Source organism: Chiloscyllium punctatum, chromosome 19, assembly GCF_047496795.1.
Source record: "Chiloscyllium punctatum isolate Juve2018m chromosome 19, sChiPun1.3, whole genome shotgun sequence".
Taxonomy (NCBI): Eukaryota; Metazoa; Chordata; class Chondrichthyes; order Orectolobiformes; family Hemiscylliidae; genus Chiloscyllium; species Chiloscyllium punctatum.
In genome coordinates this window covers 69,586,519-69,603,192 of record NC_092757.1, presented here as the reverse complement: position 1 = coordinate 69,603,192, position 16,674 = coordinate 69,586,519, and the positions used below count along the sequence as shown (strand labels likewise).

Below are 16,674 nucleotides of genomic sequence, written 5' to 3'. Positions count from 1 at the left end.
ATTGATTATCAAAATGAGAAATATCAATGCTAGGAAATGAGGGATTTTCCACATAAAACTCACAATATCAACATCAGCCACTGCTAGATCAGATTTGGTGAAAATCTGATCGAAAAATATTCACACTTTTCAACCCAAAAGTGTTTGTTTGTCTCAATCATTGATGAATAAGAACCTCCTGGGCATTAATATTCCACTATGATGTTTCCATTTCCAAAGTGATTATCGCTGTGCTTTTTTGAGTTGGATTGTCACTTTAGTGCTGTATGTAGCCATTATGGACTTGATTGCTTGTTGGGCTGCCAGCAGCATAAAGTAAAAATAAAGTAAGGTCATATATTTAAATGGGGGGGGGGGGGGAGGGGGGAGGGGTGGTGGAGGTGGTCAATTGAATAAGTGTATTCAAGTAATGAAAAGATGAGGAAGATGGCAAATAATTAGGGAGACTAAGGGTTCAAATACATAATTGTTTGAAAGTGTGAGCACAGTTATATAGAGTTATGAAAAAGGCTAATGGTATTTTGCATGTAATAAATGGAGACATAATGTACTAGAGAAGAGTAATGAGGATAACATTGGATTAGGCAACAATTCAACATATTTAGATCCGATGCACTTTTGGGAGCTCCATTTCATTTATTACAAATGTCTTCAAGATAAAAAGAGGAGTAGTATAAAGTACTTGAACTAATTCCACTGGAGCAGACGGGTTACAAGGAAATTTAATAGACATTTTTAAATAAAGACTTTTAACAGGATATATAGAAAAGGAAGAATTTTTAAAATTTGCAATTGCAGTATATAGTTCCTTAACTAATGACATCTGAAAACTCTGCTGGCCAATACATTACTTTTGAAATATCAAAACATCAACAAACATTAACGCAAAATCTGCATATTACAATATCCAGAAAAAACACAAAATTAATGTTTAAAAAAAAATCAAAGAACTACAGATGCTTAATTATCTGAAAAAAAAACAGAAATTGTTGGAGGAACTCAACAGTTCTGGCAGCATCTCTGGAGGGAATGCAGAGTTAACGTTTTTGGTCCAGAGAAGGTTCTTCAGAGCAAATGAAGATAAATGGACAGTTACTTTATTTAGTTGCATTATGGATGCCGAAAGGGCTACAGGGAGAACTGATCTTCTCTGAATATCATTATAATATTTTTATATCCCCCTAAAAATTCAGTAAAGAAGAACCTTAGTTAATACCTTTTCTGAAATATGGCATCTCTGGCAAGGTAGCACTCAATACTCTATCAAAGTGTCAGCCAAGATTATGCAATTAATCCTGGTTCAAAGGTGAGAGTGACACCATGAAGCCAGGATATGACTGGGAGATTCCTTAAAGAGATAACACAATGATTTTGACAGATTTGTGGCAGAGACGTACATGCAAAAATGAAGTTCCTTAACAAAACAGGTATGGGAATAGTTTAGGAACTGATCCAAGCTTTTTGACAAGTTCACAATGATGGGTCATCAATGTGATATTGTCTTCAAGAAAGTGATGAAATGAATGTAAGAAATTTTATTTTTACACAGAGTGGGGAGCGGAAGATGGAATATTTTTTCCAAAGGGAATGGTTAAGACAAAAGCAATTGCATCTTAAGGAAACAGCACATAAATATTTACAGCAGAGAAGTAATTGAGTGAAGAGGAAAAATCAGGGGATTGGTTCAGTTTAGGATTGATCTAGTTAAGAATCAGAACAGGCATGTTTGAGATGGACTAAGTTAAAAATCACACAACACCACGTTGTCGTCCAACATGTTTATTGGAAAGTACAAGCTTTCGGAGCGCTGCTTCTTTATCATGATTTGGAGATGCCGATGTTGGACTGGGGTGTACAAAGTTAAAAATCACACAACACCAAGTTATAGTCCAACAGGTTTAGTTGGAAGCACACTAGCTTTCGGAGCGACGCTCCTTCATCAGGTGATAATGGAAGGCTCGATCGTAACACAGAATTTATAGTAAAAATTTATAGTGTGATGTAACTGAAATTATACATTGAAAAATTGATTGTCTGTTAAGCCTTTCATCTGTTAGAATACAGTGATAGTTTCTGTATTCTAACAGATGAAAGGCTTAACAGACAATCAATTTTTCAATGTATAATTTCAGTTACATCACACTATAAATTTTTGCTATAAATTCTGTGTTACGATCGAGCCCTCCACTATCACCTGATGAAGGAGCGTCGCTCCAAAATCTAGTGTGCTTCCAATTAAACCTGTTGGACTATAACCTGGTGTTGAGTGATTTTTAACTTTGCTTCTTTATCAGGTAGCTACCTGACGAAGGAGCAGTGCTCTGAAAGCTTGTACTTTCAAATCAACCTGGTGGACTGTAACCCGGTGTTGTGTGATTTTTAACTTGGTCCAGCTCAATTCAACACTGGCACCTCTACATCATGTTTGAGATGAACAGTTGACGTTAGATCCATGATTCTTGGCCTTCCAGCGCTGAAAGTTTTCTTGCTTGAATAAGTGATTGATATTGATAACTATGATATAATCAACAATTCCAATTTCATTATATAGAGTGGTCAAAGATATTTCTTCTGGGGGAGCACAAACAGCCTGAGCGTATGGTCCATATTAGTATTTACCGCAAAGATAGAAAGGTGGGGATGTGGTCCTGCAATTGGAATTTAGTGTGTTTGGTATAAAATTGATAAGCAGGAGTCTAAAGTAGTAATCTCTGGATTACTCGCAGTGTCACATGCAAGTGAGTACAGAAATAGGAAGATAAAGACAAGTAAATGTGTGACTGGAATGATGGTGTGGGAGGGGGAGGGCTTTAGATCCTTGGTAGACTGGACTAGCTGTGGGGAAGATGGCACCTGCACAATCTAGATGACATCCTTGTGAAGTATTTTGCTAGTGCTATTAGGGAGACTTTAAACTTATTCAGTAGAGATGTGGGAACCAGGAGAGAATATTAGAAAGTAATACTAGTCAGATGAAATGCACAGAGAGGCAAATGGCACTAAAGTAGAGAATAGTAATTTAATGGGTGAAGTTAAAGTAAAGAGGAAGAAATTAAAGCTAAATCATACTGTATACATATGAAAACACAGAGTATATTTAATAAGGTTAGGGAGTTACAGGCAGGATTTTCTTGTAGGATTATGATGTTGTAGTGACAACAGTGACCTGACTTAAGAAAGGCTGGATCTGGGTGTTTAGTATTCCTGGTTAGAAGGTATTCAGAAAACATTCGAAAGGAAGAAAAAGAGGGTGGAGCCATTAAGTGGGAATATTGCATTACTGAGGAATAGTAAGTCTGCAATTTCATTGTTCAGTGTAAGATATACACCACCAGCTTGTGGGAAGAATAGAGAAAAACAAATCAAGAAAATTATAGAGACTATAATAGTCTATAAACGTTATAGACTAATTATGACGGAGAACTTTATATATTCAAGTATAAACTGAGATAGTGGTAGTGTAAGATACAGCGAGGGACAAGTATTCCAAGATGTGTTCAGGAGAATTTTCTATGCATCCAGTTCAACATGAAAGGAGGCACTGGGAGACCTGGATCTTTGAATGACGTGGGCTAAGTATACAACTGACAGAAAAATAGCATTTAGGGGACAGTGATTACTATATTACAAGATTTAAGATGATGGTAGAAAATGACGTTGGTCAATCCAAAGTTAACTGGCAGAAAGCACACTTCAATGGGGCAAGATTGGGATGGACTGGACAGACTGCAACCAAAGCTTAATGAGAGAAACAATAGCTGAACAATTAACTACCTTCAAAGAGGACATGGTTTGGAATTGTTGAGGTATGTTCCCTCAAAAAGAAAATTCAGGACAAACAAATTCACACTCCATTTCTGACAGAGAAAATAGAAAATAAGTTAAAAGAAGAAAGTATGCTCAGGACAATGTCAGGTTGCAAATACTATTGATAACCAAATTGAATATAAAATTTTCAGAAGGAAAGTGAAAAAGCAAATATGAATAGCAAAGAGGGATTTTTGGAAAAAACACATTCCCAAAGTCTCCTCTGAGTACATAAGTTGTAAACATATGGCAAAAGGAGGAATAGAGCCAATTAAATATCAAGAGAGGCATGGTTGAGGTGTTTAATTAATTCTTTGTATCTTTGTAAATTAATTAATTTGTCATCCATATTGGATGAGGAAACTCAGTCACTGGAAGGGTTTTAAATTGACGAGGAAGGTGTATAGAATAGGTTGCCAGTAACTAAAGTTGACAAGCCACTGGCACCAGATGAGATGCATGCAGAGATATTAAAGGAAGTGAAAATAGTAATTGCAGAGGCACTGGTAATCATCTTTCAGACTTCTCTGGATTTGGGAATGGTGCTGAAAGATCAGAGAAATGCAAACATTATACCCTTATTCAAACAGAATTGTAAATAGAGTTGCAGCAGTTAGAGATCTCTGTGATGGAAATGCTTCAAGAAATAATTACTCATGATCAAACTAATAATCACAAAAAGATGTAGCTTATTTGGAAGAGTCAGCATAGATTTGTTAAGGAATAAACATGCCTAACTAACTTGCTGAGGTTTTTAAAGATGTGGTATAGACAGTTGATGATGGCAAGGCTGTTGATTTGATGTATGTGGACTTCAAGAAGATATTCAGTACAGTGCCACATAAAAGATTTGTGAGGAAACTAATAGGTTATGGAATAAAAGAAAGTATCAACATGGATACAAAATTGGCTGTTGAGTTGGAAATACAGAGGAATGCGTAATGGGTATTTTCAGGCTGGGAGAAAGTTTGTCATGGAAATTCCCAGATGTTAGTATTTGTTACTTTATGTATATAAATTATCTAGATTTTGCTGTGCATGGGACAGTTGCAAAGTTTGTGGATGACTGCAAGCTTCAGAAAAGGTTAAACAGTGACGAAGGAAGTGTAGAATTTCAAAAAGACACTGATGGAGTTGGCAGATGGGCGGTAGATGAAGTTCAATCCAGGCAAGTGTAAAGTGGTGTACTTTGGAACAAAGAACATGAAAAGACCATATAAAACACAGAGTACTATACTAAAGGGTCTACAGGAGCAGAGAGCTGTCTGTGTACATAAATCATTAGACTGTCAAGACAAGTAGAGAGAGCTGTTAACAAAGCATATACATATTTAAGCTTCATAAAAAGGGGCAAAATTTTGATAAACAAGGAGGATATGATGAATTTACATAAAACATCAGTTAGACCTCAGTTGGAATATTGCATACAGTCTGAGCAGTAATTTTAGGAAGGATGCGAATGAATTTAGAAAGTACAGAAAAGGTTTACAAAAATATTCCTGGGAGGAAATATTTCAGTTAAAAGGATTGATTTTAGAATTGGGATCATTTTCCTTGGAGAGGAGACCACTGACAGGTGATTTGACAGAAGTTTTCAAAATCATGAGGCATCTGGACTGATCGTATTTGGATAAATTGTTCCCATTTACAAATGGATGGAGAACCAAAGGGCACTGTTCTAGAGTTTTGCAAAAAAGAAATGCACCTCTTTTTCACACAGCGAGTAGCTTGGACATGAGGTAGTAGTTGGAAATTCATTGCTTGGAATTGTGGTGGAAGCAGTTTCAATTGAAGGATATGGAGTGTATACTTAAATTGAAACAATGTACAGGGTTATAGGGAAAAGATAAGAGAGTTGTCACAAGGTCGAAATACCCTGAGGGCCAGTGCAGACCCAATGGGCCAAGTGGACTCCTGCACTGTAACAATTCTGTGATATCATGTGTTCATCTGGATCATCAAAGGAAAATGGACAGACATTGGTCTTTATTCATCTAGCAATTTCTACATTCCTGTGACACAATAGACTGAAAGACCTCCTTCTGTGCACCAGCACTAGAAGTTCTATTGTGACAAACCAAACATTTTGGCCTAATGCCATCACAGTCAGCAAACAGAGACTTTCATCCAAGTTGCCAACACAGGATTCGAAGCCAGTTCCCAGGGTTACTAATCCAGTGCATCATCCCACCATCAAAATTATCATATTTTAATATTGTAGCATACCATCTTAGCAATTGTTCTGTTTGATTGTGGGTGAATCCTTGAAAAATCACTTCTATTGATCTAATGTTTAAATCTGTGTGTAATGTCACAATATTTGCCTACATTTTTATGCATACTTACATGCATCTACATTTGTCCATTTTATTGTGGTTCTGTAGTTCCATATTTTCTATTACTCATAATGCATTTACATCAAATTTGACTAGAAGCTGCTACAGGCAACAAAAGAAACATGACAAAACAGTTCAATTTAGTTATTCTGCCATTTTGTCTATTTTCTTATTGTTACTAAGAGTGATATTGACACTTAAATAGGATTTACCATAAATAAATGAATTGGAATGGTTTAAAAATTGAGTTCCATGAAACTGCAGGGTAATATCTTATTGATTTGATGCAGTGATGCTTATTTAATTCTTTCAATCAAAACATAAAACTGAAATGTGCTTTCCCTGTTGTGTCAACTCGGAGAAAGTGTGGATAGCAGATGTTGGAGATCAGAGTCAGGCAGCATCCGAGGAGCAGGAGAATCAATGTTTCAGGCATAACCCTTCATCAGGAATGACTCACTCCTGATGAAGGGTTTATGCCTGAAATGTCGATTCTCCTGCTCCTTGGATGCTGCTGGACATGCTGTGCTTTTCCAGCAAGACACTCTTAACTCTTTCCATGTTGTGTGTTTGATACGTATCGCCAGCTCTGGCTTTCTCATCTGTAAAGTAAATGTACTTAAGTGTAATAATTTTCCCAAAATTATTTTCTGTAAATAGATGAAATTGGCGAATGTTAATTGGTGAATGTAAAATGAAACAAAATATAAATGTAAATGTGTCCAATCTGCAACCTTTGCCACTTACCTGAGCAGTTGCTGGGACCCTGGTTTTGCTCCGTTCCTCATCGAAAGAGAAAGTGTTGTCCTCAATGACTCCTATGTTTCCTAAAAATAATTTGTGTAAAATATCAGAGGTTATATGCCAGATAAATTGATTCCAGGCATATACTTTTCTAGTTATAGTTTGAGTTCTATTCATATTCACAGAGTTTGACTACACCGATCTTTTGTGCCCCCAACCACCACCCCCCCCCCCCCCACCCGACCCTTACACCCAGTCAGGTGCTCTCTAAACATTTAGTCATTAACTGTTCCCTAGTTCCATTCAGTCTTGGGCATCCTGGCCAGACATTACTAGATGAAAGCGATTTGCACATCAATTTTTAGTGGACTAGTGCCAGATTTTGTCATGACTTCCCACATAGTCACCAAATCGACCTTTATCAAGAAGGTCCTGTTTCCACACTGTTAGTAATCTAATCTAATCTAATCAAGGTAGTTCTTTGGAACTTCCATCGCAGACTTTGAGCAGAACACAAGACCATCTCGTAAATCCTGTCTTAGAAAATCTGATGGATTGAAGTTTTTATGTTGTTTCTGGGAGCTGACTATAACATTTATGCATTCTTGATCCCTAGGTTTCAGGGCAGAACAAAATGGATAGACATCATGTGTATAAAGTTCAATATCTCATGATAATCTGTCATATAGTTTGAAAAATAATGACATAGTATATGTCAATAACAAACACAACAATCACTGGAAAAGCTCAGTGGGACCGGCAGCCTCTATGAAGAAAAATTAAAGTTCATGTTTTGGGTCCGGTGACCCTTCCTTAGACATCGTCTATGTGTTGTGACAAAGAGTGATATTAATGTTCATTATATTGCTGTGTCTGTGAGAAAACTGTACCCTATGTTATACAGAGAATAACAAATGACTGGCAATGAATGATAAGGCAGCAATGTAAACAAACTGTGTGGTTAATGTTATGAACCAGCTGTATCACTTAAAATAGTGCATACGGCAAGCTTCGAATTATAAATTTGAATAACATTTAATTAATGTTTTGTCTGTTTCTACTGCATCTTCTATTGGGTCAATCATATCAACAGCATTGACAAAAAAACAAAAATTGACTTATTGATCCAATTCCTCCTTCTCTAACCAAAGCTGTTGAGCAACAATGAGAGACAGAGACTGTAGGAGGAGAGGAGCTGAAGTAGTTTGTTAAATCAGTACAAAACAGGAATTCTTGGTATTTGTCATAAAGATTATGGACTTTGAAATATTTGGTCCACCCACGTAATGAGTTTTTTGGACCAAGTGTGTTATAGCACTATAAATAATAGCTTACTTCTTATTTTCATATTTAAATATTTACACATATTGTTGGTTTTCAGAGTTAGTTAAAAGTCATTTTCTATAGTTACTTAGGCTACAGGTGTGTACCAAAAGCATTTCCTCAGGCTACTGAGAAAAGCCGTTGAAGAGAAACACTTTTTAAAAAACCAACAAATATGATTATAAATATTAGCTTCTTTTTGTATGAATTAGTCCAGTTGGTTTGATCTGGTTAATTACCTTATCAGTTGGTTGCAGTAAAACATTTATGGGACAGTTAAGTATCTGGCATATGCATTAAACCATATTTAAGCATCTTCAAATCTTCTACATCAGTACAAAGTGCATACTATTTCTCCACTGACAAAAACACTTAATTAGTCCAAAGAGATTAGATGCAGGTTGACAGAGCCAGGTTTTAGGGACCCCCAAATGTGCACAGTGGTGCTGATTTTGTTTAAAATGTTAAAGCTCTGCAGTTTAAAAGTATAAAGCTACTAAAAGTACAAAGTTTCCATATACTTACATTTGAAGCTGAGTAGGTAGAAGCCAATTCCTAGGAAAGTGCTGCATTTGTAGCATCTATCAGTGAGTCAGATTGGCTAAGTCACTTATCAACAATGTCATTAGTGTACTGTAGACATGCCAATTTCTCAACTATCATTAGCAGATGTCATTTTGGTGTTGCATCAAGATCAAAGAAATCTGAGTCAAACCTACCCCTCCCATAAGGAGTCACAAGATGACTTCAGTGTTCACTGAATGTAAAACTGAAATGATGGCTGGTGAACATGACAGTTCATTGTAATATTATGAAAATATTCCTAATCATGGCATAGAAATATACCATATCCTACCGAGTGATGGCTTTAACAGTTGATGGTATGGATTTTAAGTAGTAGCTGTTTACCTCTTACTGAAGCACAATAATGATTTTCATTAATCTCAATTCGTAAAACTGCATGTTTTCAAATTTAGCCTCCATGTAATAGAATCAAGTTTCCACTTGTTTCCATCAGCAATGTCAGTGTAGTCAATGCAGTTTTAGCTGAAAGAGAGTAAAATATTTTAGGTTGTTGGTAATGACTGGCTTATGCTCAAAATCAGTTATATTTGTGTTTTTATTTAATCTATTTTTCTAATCAACCTGTTCTAATCAACAGACCTGTTGAGCAGGTGGGACTTGAACCCACTCTTGGTCTATGGGGTAGCGACACTACCTTTGTGCCACAAGAGGGCTCTATATTTGTGTCTTGCACTAAATCAAAACTCATTTCACCTGGTTCAGATCTTGACTACAAAATGGGCCATTTCCCTAGACCAAACTGTGAGTATCCACTAATTACATTTATTAGGGAAGGTTCTTCAAATTCTGTTTATTATCTTCGATGCACAGGGATTAGCAAGCATTTTTAGGAAGTGCTTTTCATTTTAAAAGCAATTAAGTTAGTGCGAAACACATTAGAGAAAAATGTATGTAGCTATGAAATGGGCTAGTTTTTTAATAAGTATTTTCCAATAGTTTTAGATTACTTACACACAGATGCATACACTTATTTAAAAGGCTTCTATTAAGCACTAAATCCATTTTCAGCCTATTAAGGAAACTATGCTAGGTTACCACCCTTAAATATGTCAAAATATATTTCTTTAATGAACAGAAAAAAGCAGTTGTATTTTATGCCATTGTCTGGTTGTCATGTCTAGATCCTCCTGACCTTGGGCAAATCAGTGGTTCCTAGACTTGTCAATCATTGACAATCTGAAAAAAAATCTCATTCATTACTGACAGTAGACTTTAGCCAATACAAAATTGACTGAGGATCATTTCTGTAATTGAGCATCCTCGCAGATGAACAGAACATAATGATCCTGGTTCATCTCCCTAATGATGTTCTCAGCCTCATAACATAATGCATCATAATCTAACATTAACATTTGCAGCTGCTCCTGACTGCAACAGACTGATTTTGAATACTACTTTAATGACCTGTGTTTTCACTGTCCAGTTCAACTTCCTCTTGCAGTTCTGAAAGGTCTTCTTAGTGGATGAGCAGCCAACAACCTATATTGCCAGGTTGTTTATGACTTTATGGATATTGAGGTAAGGAAATTGATTGACATATCATCTGCCAACAAACCCATTTACTTCACCAACCAGCTCTGGAAACTACCCTGACAACGGTGAAATGAGATCCTGTAATAGTTGGCTCCTTTCAGGCTGAGGTCCAAGGAAGGAGGTACGTGACCTGCGGGACTAATCAGGGATGGAGTGGAAAATCTGCATGGGGCATGTGGTGTCTTGCCCAGCAATTAAATTGGGGAGCTAGGCATCCAATGACTGTCTAGTGTACTCTGTAAATAAGTGTTATTAGTTGCTTTAAATCATTGTGTTTTCTAAGTTACCAGGCAGAGCCAAGCTTTGAAGCTATTATGTTGACAATGAGGTAGAAGTCAGCAGCTCAAATTGCTTAAAAAAAATCAGACAAGTCCAGCCTACCAAATAAGATAACAGTCAAATGCCTCTTTTCAGAACATTAAAGCTGTTTAATCTAGCAACAGAAGGTTGGATATAGTATGTTGAATGCTTCAAAATCTTGCCATGCTAATGAATTAGAGGGGGAGAAGAAACAGATTTGTCTAACTGCATGTGGCATAAACATATAGTGTGATCTGAAACTTAACATTCCCTGATGGCCTGGATAACAAAACAATCATAGATATTGTAGAATTACTCAAAGGCACTACCACCCTAAGCTCCTGGTAATTTGATTTATTATTGTCAAATATGCAAGAGTACAGAAAAAGGTTCTGTATTGCATGCAGTACTGCAGATCATAACATACAAAGATCATTGGATGATTGAACAAAGCGAGGAATACAAAATTATGGCTGCAATGAAGGTGTACATAAAGCAAGATCAACATTAGATTTGAGACGTCCATTCAGAAGTTTAATAACAGCTGAGAAGAAGCTTATCTTGAATCTGTCAGTATGTGTGTTTAAGCTTTTGTATCTTCTGCCCAACAGAAGAGGTTGGAAGATATTATAACAGGGTGGAAGGGGTCTTTGATGATGTTGGCTGCCTCTCCATGGCAACGAGAAATGTAGAATGAGTCAATGGATGGAAGGTTGGCTTGCGTGATGGTCTGGGCTGTGTTCACAACTCTGTGGTTTCTTATGTTTGTTGCCAGAGCAGTTGCTGTATCAAGCTGTGATGCATCCAGATAGAATACTTTCTGTGGTGCATTTGTAAATGTTGGTGCAGGTCTTTATGTACATGCTGAATTTCCTTAGCTTCCTGAGGAGGAAGTGGAGTTGTTATGCCCTCTTGATTGTTGCATTGATGCAGGTGGTCCAGGGCAGATTGTTGGTGATTGTCACTGCTGGGAACTTGACACTCTCAGCAACCTCCACCTCAGCTCCATTGATGTAGAAGGGGGCATGACCCGCTTCTTGCTTCCTGAAGTCGATGATCAGTTTTGTTGACATTGAGAGAGAGATTTGCACCATGTCATCAAGCATTTTATCTCTTTCCTATATTCTCTTGTCATTGTTTGATATTTGGCCTACAACGGTCATTGATTTGTAGGGGGAGTTTGGATGAAATTTGGCAACACAGTCATCAGGTACAGGGAGTACAATAGGGGACTGAGTACATATCCTTTCAGGCTGCCAGTGTTGAGGATTGCCATGGAGAAGGTGCTGTCTCATTGCGATTTGAGAGTCAGGAAATTGAGATCCAGGTGCAGAGGGTGGAGTAGTGACCTGGGTCTTGAAGTTTGGAGATTAGTTTAGTTGTGATTTTAGCATTGAAGGCAGAGTTGTAATCAGTAAGTGGAAGCCTGACATAGTTTTACAACATTACAAGTTTAATTTGAACTGGAGAGCCTCAGGAGAGACTATTGCAGCCTTTGTAAAGATTTTTAGGGAGATTGAAAAGCCTTATGATTTTGCATCTGCATTCAATGACATGCTAAGAGATCATTTAGTAATTGTCAATAATAAGGAAGCCACACAAAGAAGCTTTTGACAAAATTGGAAATAGATCTTAAAAAAAAAGTCCCTATGGAAAGCATGGAGAAAGGGCACCCAGGAGTACAAAATGCTCTGAGCACTGCAATCCAGTTAGGGTAGGAAACCACAAACAGGAGTGGTACCTGGAGTGAAGATGCTGGTCCAGCAAGGAAATGAATATGGGAATTGGAAGAGCAAGAAGTATAAAAGATTAAATCAACAGCTTGGATACAGCCTATGTGCACAAAGTGTTTTAAATTCAGGAAGCCCCCAGCAGAAAAGGACACTTGAGGCATAAGTGCAAGTATAAGCAAAGCCTACCCAGCACAAGTAAATCGAACAGGATCAGTCCCATATAGAAACTGGTTCTGAGGTGAAGTGGACAGGTATGTCTGTCAACAATGTAAAAATGAGAAATCTCACCCTGATCACAGTGGAGCCATTGGTAAACAGAAAGGTATTATGAATGGAATAGACATTGGAGCTTCTACCATCATTGTGGAGGAGTAACCAGTATCTTCCCCTGAGGTTGAGGACCACTGTGTCCAGACTGATGACATATATGGAGAAGCTATTAAGAGAATGGGTACAACACTGGCTCCAGTGACTAATCTGCTCAACTGCCTTTAGTCCTGGTGGCTAATCAGAGGCTGCGTTTAATAGAGCAGGACTGGCTCCAAGAAATCAAATCAGATTGGCTAAAGATTCTCAATATCTAAGAAGGATCATATCAGTATACCCACTTGCCTTTTGGAGTTTCATCAGCATGTGCTATATTCTAAACTACCATGAAGAGTTTACGACGTGACTTGCCGGGTGTTATTGTATTGGTAACAGGTCCTATGGAAGAAGAACACTTGTTGAATTTGGAAGAAGTATTAAAGAGATTCCAAGATGTAGGAGTGTGCTTCAAAACAGAGAATTGCACCTTCCAGTCTAAAGAGGTGGTTTACTTGGACTGTTGTGTGGATGCACTGGGATACCCCATGGAGCACAATATGAATGCAATCAAGGATACTGGCCAGACTGATATCCACAGGAACCTTGGAAATAGAGGAAGTGAAGGAATGACACAAGGATCATGTCCTTATGAAATAAGTCCAACAGTAACAATCTCATTTAGACATACCTCAGTTTGTTGAACTACATCACTCTAAGACAAAAGAGACTTACAGTTTAAAAGACATTTGGATAAGTACGTGAATAAGAAAGGCTTGGAAGGATGTAGGCCAAGCACAGGGCAGGTGGAATTAGTTTGGGATTATGGTTGGTGTGGACTGCTTGGACTGAAGGGTCTGTTTTTGTACTACTGTATGACTCTATCATTCCTGTGGAAGACATGTTCTCAATTATTTAGACCCAAGGACTGGAATTCTATGAACAACCCCTTACCACGCTCCACCTCTTTGGCTCTTCATCTTGCTCCTCCTTAAAGAAGCTTCTGAGGAGTGTCTTTGGTCCCGTGTCAGGTTTCACTTGGTTGTACTTCTGTTAAACACCGAGGGATGATTTACTATACTATGTGATTTCCATTTAGTGTTGTTGATTCTATAAATCCTCTAACTTATGTTGAAATAATTTTGCCAATCTGTTAGACATCAAAATGCATGATATTTGAGACACCAGATTGCAAAGAAAATAGTAAGTAAGAAACTGATGTTTGTGTTTATTCTTACGTGATGTGTTTCAAGGTTTTAGTGTTTAATTATTAAAAGATTGGAGGTCACAATGAGATTTTGTGCTAATCCACCATATCGCATTCGAACAATTACTGAACATCACTGTCTGCACTAGTCAGTCAGGATCCTGTCATGCTGGCAGGATCAGACATACTGAGCTGTTTAGCTTAATTTTGGCATCTAAGCCAGAACTCGTGCGTCAAACTGCTGTGCAATCTCATGCGAATTACATGTTCTTTCATCTGTTAATTGAACAGCGAAAACTCAATTCGTGTGCCAAAGTTCAACCAACCGAGTTCTGGGAATATTTCAGTAATGCTGCATCAAATGTAAATATACTTATTTACCCAGAGGATTCTGATCTCTCAAACTGATCATGTATAAAACTATATTTGTAACATTTTAATTAGTTTACCTTGCTACTTGAAATAGGATAAGATCATAACATATTGAACCTTTTTCATATATCAACATAATTAATAAACATCATTAGCTTGCTTTGTAATTCCTACTTATCCCCCAATATTAAAAAGAAATTGCCTCTCATCTCTGCAGAGCAATACAAAAGAAAATGATATCAAAACTAGAAATTTATAAAACCAGCAAGTAAAAGTTTAAATGTGGACGGAGCTTTTTAGTAAGTAATATTTTTATGCCGCAGAGCACAATCATTGTAATTCAAATGGACCTAAACCTATCTCTAAATATAATGTTTAATACTGTATTAGTACTGGAAAGTGACACAGTATTTAATACTTCTCTACTGCCCCATTTTTATAGTGGTTGGGCTGATTCTGAGGATGCAGCAAAATAACATTTAACCTGCGTTTGTTTCCAGAGCTTGAAATAATGAGTGCTAAATGTAGTACTTCTCATGAAAGATAATATTAGATAGGAGTTTTTGTTATTATCCCCTCAAAAATAATTTCTCCGATAATAATCAGCTTCCAGGTGAGCTGTGAATATATTATTACTGACAAGGCTGGTAATTCAAACAACAGGCACACTTTTATTGGTTGTTGGGGAAATGGAAACAGTGAGGATTCAGGGATAAGGTTGAGAGGGATATGGGCAGTTAGGGAGATAAGTGGGAAAGGAGGATGGGGTAGTGAGAATGGGATGAATGCATAGGGAAAAGGAGATCCCAGAAAAGTGAGCACACCTTAAATTATGATGACCAGTGGGATTAACTTGTATTTCATTGTTTAGAAGGACGAGGAGTGATATGATTAAGGCAGCTAAAATGATAAGAAGTCTTTAAGAAACTAGTCTGAAGAAATTATTTGCTCTGAGGGAATTGAAAGCAAGGAGGCCATAACCTTAAAATGTAGGCTAGGAAAGAGCAGTGGAATTTTGAAATATAAACAGCGTTAAATTATTGGAATTACCAGGATTCAGATTAACAAATATTTTGTAAAGTATGGGTTTCAAGGAATATGGATTAAATGTTAGTAAATAATGAGTTGATGTACAAATCACCCACAATTTGAGTAGTGAAGCAGGTTTAATGGGCTAAATGGCCAACACACTTTTTCTTATGGTAGAAGAAAGGGGGAGGAGATTGAAAATATTGGTAAAAGAATATAAAAAGGTCAGGAAGGAGTGACAATAACAGAAGGGGGTGACAGAAAAAGCATCATCATAGGATCATAGGGTCCAGAACAGGCACTCCGGCCCATCGAGCCAAACCACCAAAACTACACTAAATCTATGCTTGGCCCACCTTCCAGCATTAGGCCCATTGCCTTGAATGTTATGACAATTCAAGTGGTCATCAAAGTATTTTTTAAAGTTTGTGAAGTTGCCTGCCTCAGGTTAGAGGCAGAACAGAAGGGATGAGTAGGGCCAGGAAAAGGAAGAGTAGAGGAAATGGAGGAGATTGGAAGGACAATCCACAGCTAAAGTATTTCCATTAATTAGTTTTGAAAGGCAGTGATGTGGCAATTCAGGTTGCCATCACCAATAGTGTGTGCACAATATGATTAGGGAGAAGGTTTTCTCACTCAATTTTAACTTAAATAGTCATGAAGCATTCACATGTTTTAAGGATAAAAACATTACTTGATGCTTGGAGTCTGATTGGGACTGGGGAAATGGGGGAGTGCTCTATAGCCAGAACAATGTAAGTAACACATCTGTAGCATACAAGTTGAACTCATAACAAGACTTTTGGCTTCTCTTGTGAGTAAAATGGTTTCACTCAGATTGTGTTACTCTGGTGTGATAGGGATGCAATCACGTTATACTGATCCAGTATCCATTTCTGTACATGTTTAGTTATTGCATGTTTGGTAAAAGAAGAATTGTCATTTTTTGCACTAACCCATACCTAATGATGATGGGGTACCCACAGTTTAAGTTTTGATCATTTAGGATAACTTATGTCCTAAGACCTGAATGATTGGAAGGAATAAATCAATTCTGATAGAATCCATCTTAATGTCTCAAGAGCAATGAAGAGTGCTGCCACAGGATACACCAGCTTTCAAATGAAGTGAGAGCAATTTGACATTTTGTGCAGTGGGAAAACTTTGGAGTTCAGCAAAACATGGTTAACTGCTCCCTTTCCTGATTGACTTGGCCCTTGAAAGTTGTGCAAACATTCGTTCTTCCGTTGTTAACACAGAGATAAGCCAAACATACAGCTACGCACTGGTTTGAGCACAACTTTTATCTTTGTCCAGGACTAAAGAAACATTTACAGTGATGTATAGACTGTGCCAGTGATCAGTCTTACCTAACATGAAGTGAAATATAATAAATTTAGTC

The 16,674-nt window shown here is 37.3% G+C and overlaps 1 long non-coding RNA gene across 1 annotated transcript in view; it reads left to right on the top strand.

Moving 5' to 3' along the window:
• Positions 1–10,163: 10,163 nt before the first annotated feature.
• The window catches only part of LOC140491452 (uncharacterized), a 73,067-nt gene continuing 66,556 nt past the window's right edge, over positions 10,164–16,674 (top strand). Inside the window, exon 1 of the long non-coding RNA XR_011963313.1 lies at positions 10,164–10,313. This is a non-coding gene — a long non-coding RNA (uncharacterized lncRNA). The remainder of the gene's footprint in view (positions 10,314–16,674) is intronic.